The following is an 11,587-nucleotide window of genomic DNA, read 5'->3' on the forward strand; positions in this document are numbered from 1 at the left end:
AAGCAAACTTGAAAAAGGAAAAAAAACTATAAAAAGGTAAAACAGAAAGAAAATGGAAAAAACAAAGAAGATACAAGGAAAAAAAAGATAAAACATATATTAAAAAAGAACCTTCCCAAAACCGATGGCAAAATAACCAGAATGCACCGCTATGTCTCTACTACTATAAAAAGCTGAGTTGGTGGTGATGGTGTGTCTGTCATCGTGCATTCACAACCGTCCGATCGATCTGATCTAACGGACACGATGAAATCTGGTCAATTTTGCAAATAGACGCCCGCCACTTCCGTCACATATTTGCAGATAACCCCCTGCCTTTCCCGTTCAGCCCCATGGCCCCCATCTCTTCCCCACGCCCACCTTATCCAATCATCTCAGGAAAGGCATGCCGCCGGCAGCGCTGGAACCGATCTGGCGCGGTGGCTCCCGTTGACGCCGTGTGCCCCCGGAACCTCTCATGCATCCTCTCAGCCACACGGCCCACCAACACCATGGCCCTCTCGTCACCATCTCTTCCACCCCATCCCCATCTTCTCCGATGCCGACCTCGGCAAGCATGCCGGCGACACATCTCCTGCCCCCTCCTCTGCGCATTAGTCCCAGCGCCCAACATCTCCACACCCCCTCCTCCTCGCCATCTCCTCCACCCCCTGTCCCGTCTCCTGCCGCTGACCGCCGCCGGCTATGTGTTGCTTCCTTGGCGGCGGCGTTTCCGCATACTCCTCCTCCTCCTTCCCCACTGTCACTGAAGCGCCCCATGTGGAGGTGCTATGCTTGGCTAGGTCCTTCCCAATCCTCATCCCTCCCACCCGTGCCGCCTCCAAAATTCATTTTTTTTGTTACCCAGAGTTCAATTCGTGCGTCCAGGTCGAACTCTCTAGAAGCCAGTCTTGCAGAGTTGCAGTCCAATATAAATCAAATGGGTAGGCAGATGGGACTCAAGCTGCTTGCACTACACCTCAAGAGCCACACGCTCGTCACGCCAATCTGGAGGTGAATCTCCTTGCTTGTTTTTTGTTAAGCTACTTGGCTACCCGTTTTCCCATGGGACTGGTATACTACAGGCCGTTATGTTTAAGTAGTGATTGTCTGATGCCCTTTTAGGTCAGAAGATAGATGAGGCGAGATCTTCAGAGCCAATATTGTTTTTCACATATGTTCTAAGCAAACAACTAAAAGAAGGGCATACTTATGGTTGACAAATGATTCCATGGCCTATTTGTAGATTCGTGGTGGTGTTGTATGTACACAAATTCATGTTCCCTGTGCATATGTAGCAAAGTGTTCAGTCAAACACGTCTACTTCGTTCTTGTTTGTCCTGGAACCATTTATAAATGTGTTCTCAAGCTATAGTATATATGTTTTTTCGATATATTCATTGCTGCCATTTATCTTCTCATTTAAGTTTGGTGTGCCTAATATACTGGCACACAATGAGCAATGTTGAATCCTTGGAAGAAAGGTAACATAATATATTATTTTGTCTTCTACAGCTGTTCCAAGGAAAGGAGCAGTTCTATTAACGATGGATATGATAATATGTATTGGAAAATGCTCGTCGTCCTGGTAATTTCAGAGATCTGGCATCAGCACAATCGTCTTATCTTTCAAATTTTGTAGTTATCGGCTCCAACGCTCGCATGTCTTGCAATTGCGAAGCCAATGTAAGGAGTCTGATGCGCCCGCTGGCGTGCATTCCTTCAGTGCCTCTCCTCTGGCATCAACCTGAATGACCACGGCAATCGTTGAATGTGAGGTGATCATTGCTTTCAATTCATTTTTGTGTTTATACTGAAGTGATTTGGTGTCTGTTTTGCAGGATAGTTTAACTTGCGAGAAAATACTATTGCATTTTCAAAAAACGATTATGCTTGATCTTATAAGCAATATTGCATTTTAAAAAGTATTTCTCACCAAGGAAGGTAATTATAATAAGCATAAGAATCAGCATGTGATTGTTTTTAGGATAACTGAAATATGCAAAAAAAAAATTGCCAAAAGATCCTGATCTTACTAAGCACAGAGTTCTTGGCTTAAGTACCAGGCAGTAGGTGACTGGTTTTCATGGCGTTACAGCCAAATCTTGCTTTATGTAATGTAAGAAGAGGCTGAAAGTTTGTTCTATTAAACAGCAATCTAATGATATATTATATACAGCAAAGGTTGCCTGCAAGAAGCATTGCCTTCTGTACGTTGAGCATTTGTTTGTATATCTAAGCTCAATAAATTGCGTTTCACAATGACAATTCTGATATGTTGTTAGTCGTTCAGCTTAGCAATTCCACAAGTTGTAGTTCCAGCCAAACATCTAAATACTGAGCTCAAATTGCAGAAAATACTGGGTGTTCAGTACTCGATTTTGGACTATATGTTCACCTATCTCTAGGGTTCCATGATCTCATCTAAAGGATCTTTTTTGCTAACACATACCTTGATGTTGACATCGACAGCAGCAGAGATAATATACGCCATATAATCTTGTAAACATATGTGTAGATCAGTACAAGTACTTTCAGTCTTCCTCCTTGTGAATTAGTCTTTCAAGCTGTGGATGGTCAGGAGTCGCTTGAGCCCTGCAAAGATAATGTTCAAGCTACAGCTTGAGTCAGAATTTGTACGGATACATGAAAATGTGATGTATGCCGAGAAAAGGTCTGTTTGCTATGCAATTCAATTTTTAGCTTGCAATTGCAGTTAGAAGTTCAAACCGCAACTCAAGTATGTTGTTAATTTACAGTGAGCATCCACTTGCAGAAGATTTGTGCCTGGATGTGCTAATTGACAGTGAAATGTAGAAATAAGTTGCAACTTTGTAATATCCATCTGATATGTGAAACAAGAATTGTTACTAATTCACAACATGTATCTACGATTGTGAGATGGGACACCATGTGCACAGGGGAGGCAACACAAGGTCGAGAGAAAAGCCCGTGTAGAAAGAGATGCAACATATGGCCATCATTACAACTGTTATATTTTTGTATATGTTGTAATTATTCATGCAAAGGTTACAGGCTTGATGCACAATTATAAGTATCTGGAGGAGTTGACGAAGCGTGGAGTTTTTTCTTGACAATACAAAGAGTATGAGTTAGGAGACGTTGAAGTGCAACTACAGAGCAAGCATGACAGAGGTGAAGCTTTTACTGGAGAAAGTTGCGTAAAGTCTTTTTTAAGGAAAAGTTGTGTTTTCTTACAGCCGTGGAGTAGGATCCAGATAGGGAAGGGAAGGGGCTAGAGCAACAATAGTGTCCTTACCCATTAGACTTTAATCTATGTACCTTCTAATCATTTACCCGATTACTGCGGAAATAGAAGATGAAAGATGAGATATGAACTTGGCTCCTGAGCTCAAATAATTGCAATAAAATTCAATGAAGTCTTAATGTTTCGGAAACAAACATGTTGGACTGTTCTAGCTGTGTGCTACATTTCATCAATTTTGCATACAGATAAAACACTTGAACGTGCTTGCCTATTTTCATTTGTATTCACTATACCCCTGATACTTATGAGCTCAGCAACATAACTGAATATCCGAAGAAGATATGGATATTTTTAATAGTTGAGAGGACCCTCCACATATTTTGTCAAACAAACTACTCCTGTATCAATGCATCCTGGTTTTCCGTGCAACGCACGGGCATCTTACTAGTCTTGCTTAAAGCGAGACCTAGCGTGCTCCTTCGAAAAGGATTCTTGCTAAATAGGCCAGCCCAGTCGCGCGGGAGGCCACGGCCTCGCTCATTTGTTTGTTTGCATGTTTTTGTTTCGTTCTTTTCTTTACCTTCATTTATACTTTGATATATCCTGAAAATATTATATTAAAAAATACACTTTCCATAAAATAAATTAAAAAATGTCAAGAAAGCATTTGAAAAATGTTAAATGTTTATAGAAAAAATATTTCTCATGTATACAAAAAATATAGAATGTGTGTGAAAAAATTGACCATGTATTTAAAAAATAATAAAGCATTTTAAAAAAATGTTGAAGAATTATTTGAAATGTTAATCTATCATTTGAAAAATGTTTAATGTGTATAGAAAAATATTGACCTTGTATCATGAACAGTTAATCTTATATTATATTCAATAAAAATGTTAAAATTATATTTTTATATTTTAAATGTATATACAAATTTGACCATGTATTAAAAAGTATTTTATCTTTCATTTAAAAAATGTTCATAAAGTATTTGAAAAATGTTAAATGTGTATAGAAAATATGTTGACCATGCATTAAAAATATTAATCTTGTATTAAAAATGTTAATTAAGCATTTGAAAATGTTAAAATGTCTATAAAAATGAAAACAAAGAAAGAAACAAAATAGAATTGGTGAAAAAAAACCGAAGAAGAAAGATAAGCAAAAAAATCCCATGAAACCGAGAACGAAACTAAGAAAGACAAAGAAAAAAAGAACAAAAAGAAAAACTAGTGAAAACCGCGTAAGAAACAAAGAAACGCGATGGAAAAAACAAACCACTGAAGAAATAGAGAAAAGTGAAGGGAAAAAACAAAATAAAAAAAAACAAGAAAATAACCCGGAAGAAACCAGTACATCAACCACCACGAGCGATCTTCTCAATTAGAAACAGTGAAAGGAAAAATCAAACGAAAAAGGGCCGGCCTAGTACCGTGGTGGGGTAAAAATGATTCAGGCAAGACCGAGGGAATCCTAGCTATAACTAACTGCGGCGGTCGGGGGTGGGGGGAGTGGCGGCTCACGCTTGGCAGTTGTTGTCTGGTTCTTTCCTCGGCCTTGTTCCTTGTGCGAAGATGGGCCTCCCTTATCTCTTGTCTTCTATCGATCCACCTTTTAGACTCTTCTTTTTCGCCTTAAGTGTTGCCCCTGGAACTTGTGTCGTGACACTTTATTATTACTCAACGGTACAATGAATATTCTCATCATAATCCATGCTAGAAACAAAGAGATGTAAATCAAACATTTGTTGTTCCTCTAGATGTGAAGCTCGTTGATCTATAAAACTGGCTACTGCCAAACTAACTTAAATTTCTTTTTCTTTTTCTTTTATTTTTTTCGGGGGAAAACTAACTTAAATTTCCCAAGTACAAATTGAGTGATCTACAATAACTTTATTTTGTTCTACTCAACAGCCAGGGCGAAACTCTTAAATTCATTTCTTGGTGAACAACGATCTCACAGAACAGAAGTCAATGAACAGCTAGCACGTACGACTTATTAAGTTTGGTCATTATCACAAATCACAACTCATAATACCTAATATATCCTTTGGAATGGCTGTACTCGAGTCTTGACAGGCTAATGGAGACATTCTTAATCAACAAAGAGATAACGTTAATTAGTGTGTGCATGTTTTCATATTATTAATTAGTTGGACCGCACTACTTCTGAACCCTATTTTAAACCATGTTTTGGGCCAGCTTGTGATTTTCGAACTTGCTGTCCTCCGGTGAACTTAATTTGCAGTAGTAGCTTCTGAGGCGTGGGTATTACGAAGATTAATACATTATTATCTTTTTGTGCGTAAAGGTTAACACATTTCTTCTCAGGATAAACACGAATATCAAATACTCCCTCTGTCCGGAAATACTTGTCAGAGAAATGGATGAAAATGAATGCATCTAGAACTAAATTGCGTCTAAATACATCCACTCCTTCGACAAGTATTTTCGGATGGAGGGAGTACCTAGATATCTTTTTGGTTTACCTGATCATAAACATGCCTTTTTTTGTTGCGAATACATGTCTTTTGCCTTTAAACAGTACTAACAAAACTTGATATGTCATATGCTGTCAATCTAAATGTTGCAAGTGTTACCTTTCAAGTGCACGCAAAGGTCATGAACGAAGCCACTCGTTGCTTGTGTCCCTGCATCAGTTCCATGTATGATCCATGTTATTAAAAAAATGGACAGTATTATAAGCTCAGAAGAAAAATAACTCTGAGTAACAATGTCAAATATCTGCAATGTTAAATTTCCACATCTGGTTTGATCTTAGCCAAGGAGTAAAAACTGAAACAATTTATTAGTCTTATTTTAGTAATCTGATTCATTATGTTCGACCTCTGCACACGTCGTTTCCTGACTACGCTAGACACCTCCATTTTTCAGGCATTTCCCCAATTTCTGGTTGGGGATATTATATGCAGGCCTCGTATTTTACTCTAAACGTGATCCGCACATCTTGGAGTTGACCCAGGACTGGTTTCTTGTCCAGTTACAAGGGGTTGAAAGGAACTTCCGTTTTGTTTTACTCATCGTACGTTCAGTACAGACGGGATCTCGGATGTTTGCACCTTTTTTTTGAAAGAATTACACATTTGGTAACATATATCAGCAAAACAGAACACTTTTGTGTATATCAGTGGTAAAAAAACTTTAAAAGTTCGACTGTATGCATTATCAAACGAGTATATATTGAACAATTATTTAACTCCAGAGGTAATACCATTGTAATATTATAGTCAGTTGGTTTTTTTCCTTTGTCTGACTTTGTAGTTAACAAACGGGTTTGTCTAGAGCTCATCTAGATGTGACATAGTTATGTCCAGGGACGGAGCCAGGATTTGAGCATATGGGGGGGGGCCAAGACAATGGCACATGAGATTTTCCCCCCCTCTTATGTTAACCTCCTTTACACCAATTTCTTAACATAATTAATCCTCCTCTTAAAGTCACAAGAGAAAAAATAGATAGCAAATCTGAGCACTAATAGAAATACAATGACATAAGAGATGTAGATTTGTGAAATTTTATAGTGGCATAATTTTGGGATTAGGAGTTTGTATATAAATTAAATATTGATCCGGCTATTACCTTGGACATAGAAATTATAAATGTTTGGAATTAAATCATTCTTGCTTACCTCATGACATCAATAAAAATCTTTAGACTTACTTTGTGGATTAGGCTGCTCCCCTTCGCTAGGTTGCACGTTGTTTGCACTGGCATCATGTTTCGACGGTTGAGAGCTTGAATCAATTCCGCTTTCTTCCTGTTCATGTCTACTGTCTACACAAGCACAAATAAAAAACAGAAAATGTATAATTGATTTTTAATGCCTACAGTCTGTATGACTATATATCTATGATTTGTCAAGCAGAAACTAAACTAATTTGAATATAAACTACCTTTTTCCGCTCATGTTTTTGCCGCTCATCAGTGCGTTAAGCCGTCCGGCAACGTGTCTGTGGTCCGTAGATTGACGCCTCCCTACTCCGGCGTCCCCTTCACTTCTCCGCTTCTCGGTGGTGGCGCGGCCGCGAGATGGGAAAGATTCGATCACAGCAATCGGCGCAACCGCGCGATGAAAAAATCCGATCGCAGCAGCCCCTGGCGGCTTGGAAACGAAGAAATTAGCAGCCATATGTGCGTGCGTGGTTCCAGATGGCCTTTTTCCAAGCCGATATGGCTGCTAATATAATTTTATTAGCCCACTGCAACTAACATCCACGATGGCCTGCTTAGGCATTCTTAGCGTTGGGCTGTACATGGGCTCGGGCTGCACGTTAATTATAACAGGCTAAAGAGGGATAGGGGGGGCGAAGCAATCACGATCAAGTGCACAGGCAAAAAAGATCAGCGAATAAGTCATACCTGTAAGGGACGAGGCGATCGGGGGGGGGGGGGGGGGGGGGGGGGGGTCTAGCCCCCCCTCGTCCCCCCTGCATCCGTCCCTGGTTATGTCACATCTAAGATGACATCAGCAATTATTTGTGTCTTTTTATTTGTCTTTTTTTCCTGAGAGGTATCCTTTGTTTGTCTTTGTTTGTTTGTTTGTTTCTCTCACGATCGCTAACGTACAATTGTTTCTGTCACTATCGTTAGTCCAGCCCAACACTGCTATGTATATAACACGTAGCTCACGTCTTCCACTTGGGCCGCTCAAGTTTTCTTTTTCTTTGCGAGTTATTTTTTTTTCTTTGCGAGTTAGGCAGGTCCATATGTACCTAAAGTGCTCGTGTCGTGTCTCGTGAAAAACAAGGTATCACACTAACCTCAAGGAAAATTACAGAAACACGTACGTCCTGCAAAAAGCATCAAAACGTGAAAGTGCTTTTGGGGTAAAAAGCTAACATTTTTGAAGTAAATATTTTACTAAAATTTGATGAATTTAAATATTATCCACTAATTTGAAAAAAATGTGAGCAAACTTGGCGAGTACAAAAAATGTTCATGATTTGAAAAAAATAAAAAATGACCACAAGTTCCAAAAATATTGGCGATTCAAAAAAAAGTTCAAAATTTGTCTGTGGATTCATAAAATGGTCGTGATTTGAAAACGATGTTCATATGTTCAAACAACCGTTCACTTGATCCTAAAATATCCGTGAAATAAAAAAAATATTCATGAATAAGAAAAAATATTCACAAGTTCAAAAAAATACTCACAGATTTGAAAAATGGCCGATTATATGAAAAGTGCAAAAGCTGCAAAAAGAACATGCAACTGGGTTGGGGCCCAGGTGCAACTACAACCCATGGAAAAAAGCCCCAGTTATGAGTCGAGGCTTGACTTGCAGCTACAACTACAAACCTATGAAAAAGCCCCCTGGGTTGAGACTTGAGGCTTGACTTGCAACTAGGGCAACCACAAACCTACAAAAAAGCCCCCTTGTGTTGTGACTCGAGGCTTGACTTGCAATTATATTAGGGTAACTACAAACCTACAAAAAAGCCCCAGTTGCGCGTCGGGGCCTCGGGGTGCAACTACAACCTATGAAAAAAAGCCCTAGTTGAGAGTTAAAGTTGACATGCAAGTGGGAAACCTACAAACCCATGAAAAAAGCCCAGTTGCATGTCAATAGTTCACATGCAACTTGGTCGGCCCCCTCGGGCGCAACTACAACCTATGGAAAAGCCAAATTTACGAGTCAATGCTTGACTTGCAACTAGAGCAACTACAAAACCCACAAAAAAAGTCCCAATTGCAAGTCGAGGGTTGACATGCAACTAGGGCACATAGAACCTATGAAAAAGCCCACTTACGTGCCAATAGTTCTCATGTAACTAGTTTGGAGCCCCGGGTACAAGTACAACCTACGAAAAATCCCCAGTCACGAGTCGAGGGTTGGCATGAAATTGGGGCACCAATAACCTACAAAAAAGCCCTATTGTGTGTCAATAGTTGACATGCAATTGGGTTGGGGCTTCCCAGGTGCAACTACACACAACAAAAAATCCCTCGGGTTGCGAGTCAAGGCTTGACTCACAACTCAGGCAACTACAAAAACCTACAAAAAAGCCCCAATTGCGAATCAATGGATGACTTACAACTGGGGCACCTACAACCTATGAAAAAAAATCCTAGTTGCATGTCGATAGATGACATGGAATTGACCCGGGGCCTTGGGTGCAACTACAACCTATGACAAAAAAGACCCATTTGCGAGTCGAGGGTTGACTAGCAATTGGGGAATCTATATCCTTTAAAAAAGCCCAGATGCATGTCGATATTGAGATGCAACTGGGTTGAGGCTCCCGGGTGTAACTGTAAACTACGAAAAAAGCCCTCGCGAGTTGTGAGTTGAGGTTTGACATGCAACTCGGGCAACTACAAAAACCTATGAAAAAGCCCACTTGCGTGCTGAGGGTTGACATGCAACTAGGCCATGGCCTCGGGTGCAACAACAAAAACCTACAAAAAAAATTCGGTTGCGAGTCGTGGGTTGACTTGCGAGTCAGGCACCTACAACCTATGAAAAAAGCCCAGTTGTGTGTCGATAGTTGACATGCAAATAGGTTGGGGCCTTGTGTGCAACTACAACCTATGAAAAAAGTCCCAGTTGTGAGTCAAGGGTTGACTTGCTACCAAAGCACCTACAACCTATGAAAAAGGTTCAGGAATTTAAAAAAAGAAAAAAAGGGAAAATAAGAAAAATGAAAATGAATTTTAGAAATAAACTTCAGTCCTAGTTGCAATTCAAGAGTGGACTTGCAACTAGGATGAAAACAAACTATGGGCGTAGTTGTGAGTCGAGGGTGGACTTGAAACTAGGACAACTACACAAAACTACGATGTTAGTTGCGAGTCAAGGGTGGAGTTGCAACTGGGATGGAAACAATGGACCTAATTGCAAGTCGAGACGCTGGACATGCAATTGAGATAACTGTTGGAAATATGCCCTAGAGGCATTAATAAAATGGTTATTATTATATTTCCTTGTTCATAATAATTGTCTGTTGTTCATGCTATAACTGTATTAACCGGAAACCATAATACATGTGTGAATACATAGACCACAACATGTCCCTAGTGAGCCTCTAGTTGACTAGTTCGTTGAGCAATAGATGGTTATGGTTTCCTGACCATGGACATTGGATGTCACTGATAACGGGATCACATCATTAGGAGAATGATGTGATGGACAAGACCCAATCCTAAGCATAGCACAAGATCGTGTAGTTCGTTTGCTAGAGCTTTTCTAATGTCAAGTATCTTTCCTTCGACCATGAGATTGTGCAACTCTCGGATACCGTAGGAATTCTTTGGGTGTACCAAACGTCACAACGTAACTGGGTCGCTATAAAGGTGCACTACAGGTATATCCGAAAGTGTCTGTTGGGTTGGCACGCATCGAGACTGGGATTTGTCACTCCGTATGACAGAGAGGTATCTCTGGGCCCACTTAGTTATGCATCATCATAATGAGCTCAATGTGACTAATGAATTAGCCACGGGATCATGCGTTACATAACGAGTAAAGAGACTTGCCGGTAACGAGATTGAACGAGGTATTGGGATACCAACGATCGAATCTCGGGCAAGTAAGGGAATTGTATACGGGATTGATTGAATCCCCGACATAGTGGTTCATCTGATGAGATCATCGTGGAACATGTGGGAACCAATATGGGTATCCATATCCCGCTATTGGTTATTGGCCGAAGAGGTGTCTCGGTCATGTTTGCATAGTTCCCGAACCCGTAGGGTCTACACACTTAAGGTTCGGTGATGCTAGAGTTATTATCGGAAATAGTATGTGGTTACCGAAGGTTGTTCGGAGCCTCGGATGAGATCCCGGACGTGACGAGGAACTCCCGGACTGGCCCGAAGGTGAAGATCGATATATTGGACGAAGGGTATTGGAGTACAGAATTGTTCCGGGGGCACCGGATGACGACTAGCATGTCCGAACGGGGTTTCAGAGGCCCCGACAACCGTTGGGGGGGGGGGGCTTATGGGCCAAGGGGAGGAGGCACATCAGCCCACTAAGGGGTTGAGCGCCCCTCCCACCCCATCTCACGTAACCTCGAGAGGTGGAGGCGCCTCCCCTAGGGCAGCCACTCCTCCCGGCTTGAGGGGCAAGTATCCTAGGGGTGGGGCCGCCCAAACCCATCTAAGGTTTCCCCTGTGGCCGCCGCCCTGTTGGGGAATGTTGCAGAAAATAAAATTTTTCTACGCTTCACCAAGATCAATCTATGGAGTCATCTAGCAACGAGAGAGAGGAGTGCATCTACATACCCTTGTAGATCGCGAGCAGAAGCGTTCAAGAGAACGGGGTTGAGGGAGTCGTACTCGTCGTGATCCAAATCACCGAAGATCCTAGTGCTGAACAGACAGCACCTCCGCGTTCAACACACGTATGATTGGGGA

General features: G+C 41.0%; 2 long non-coding RNA genes across 2 annotated transcripts; one reads left to right on the forward strand and one right to left on the reverse strand.

The window, feature by feature from the left end:
* The first annotated feature begins 340 nt into the window (after positions 1 to 340).
* Positions 341 to 3,338, forward strand: LOC123044127 (uncharacterized). Its single transcript, XR_006419835.1, has 2 exons — positions 341 to 2,653; positions 2,739 to 3,338. It is a non-coding gene; the product is annotated as an uncharacterized lncRNA (long non-coding RNA).
* A 1,175-nt stretch (positions 3,339 to 4,513) lies between these two features.
* On the reverse strand, positions 4,514 to 7,360 carry LOC123040957 (uncharacterized). Its single transcript, XR_006418333.1, has 4 exons — positions 7,122 to 7,360; positions 6,889 to 7,002; positions 5,808 to 5,858; positions 4,514 to 4,855 (listed from the first exon to the last, which is right to left on the reverse strand). It is a non-coding gene; the product is annotated as an uncharacterized lncRNA (long non-coding RNA).
* Positions 7,361 to 11,587: the final 4,227 nt, after the last annotated feature.

Source organism: Triticum aestivum, chromosome 2B (assembly GCF_018294505.1).
Source record: "Triticum aestivum cultivar Chinese Spring chromosome 2B, IWGSC CS RefSeq v2.1, whole genome shotgun sequence".
Taxonomy (NCBI): domain Eukaryota; kingdom Viridiplantae; phylum Streptophyta; class Magnoliopsida; order Poales; family Poaceae; genus Triticum; species Triticum aestivum.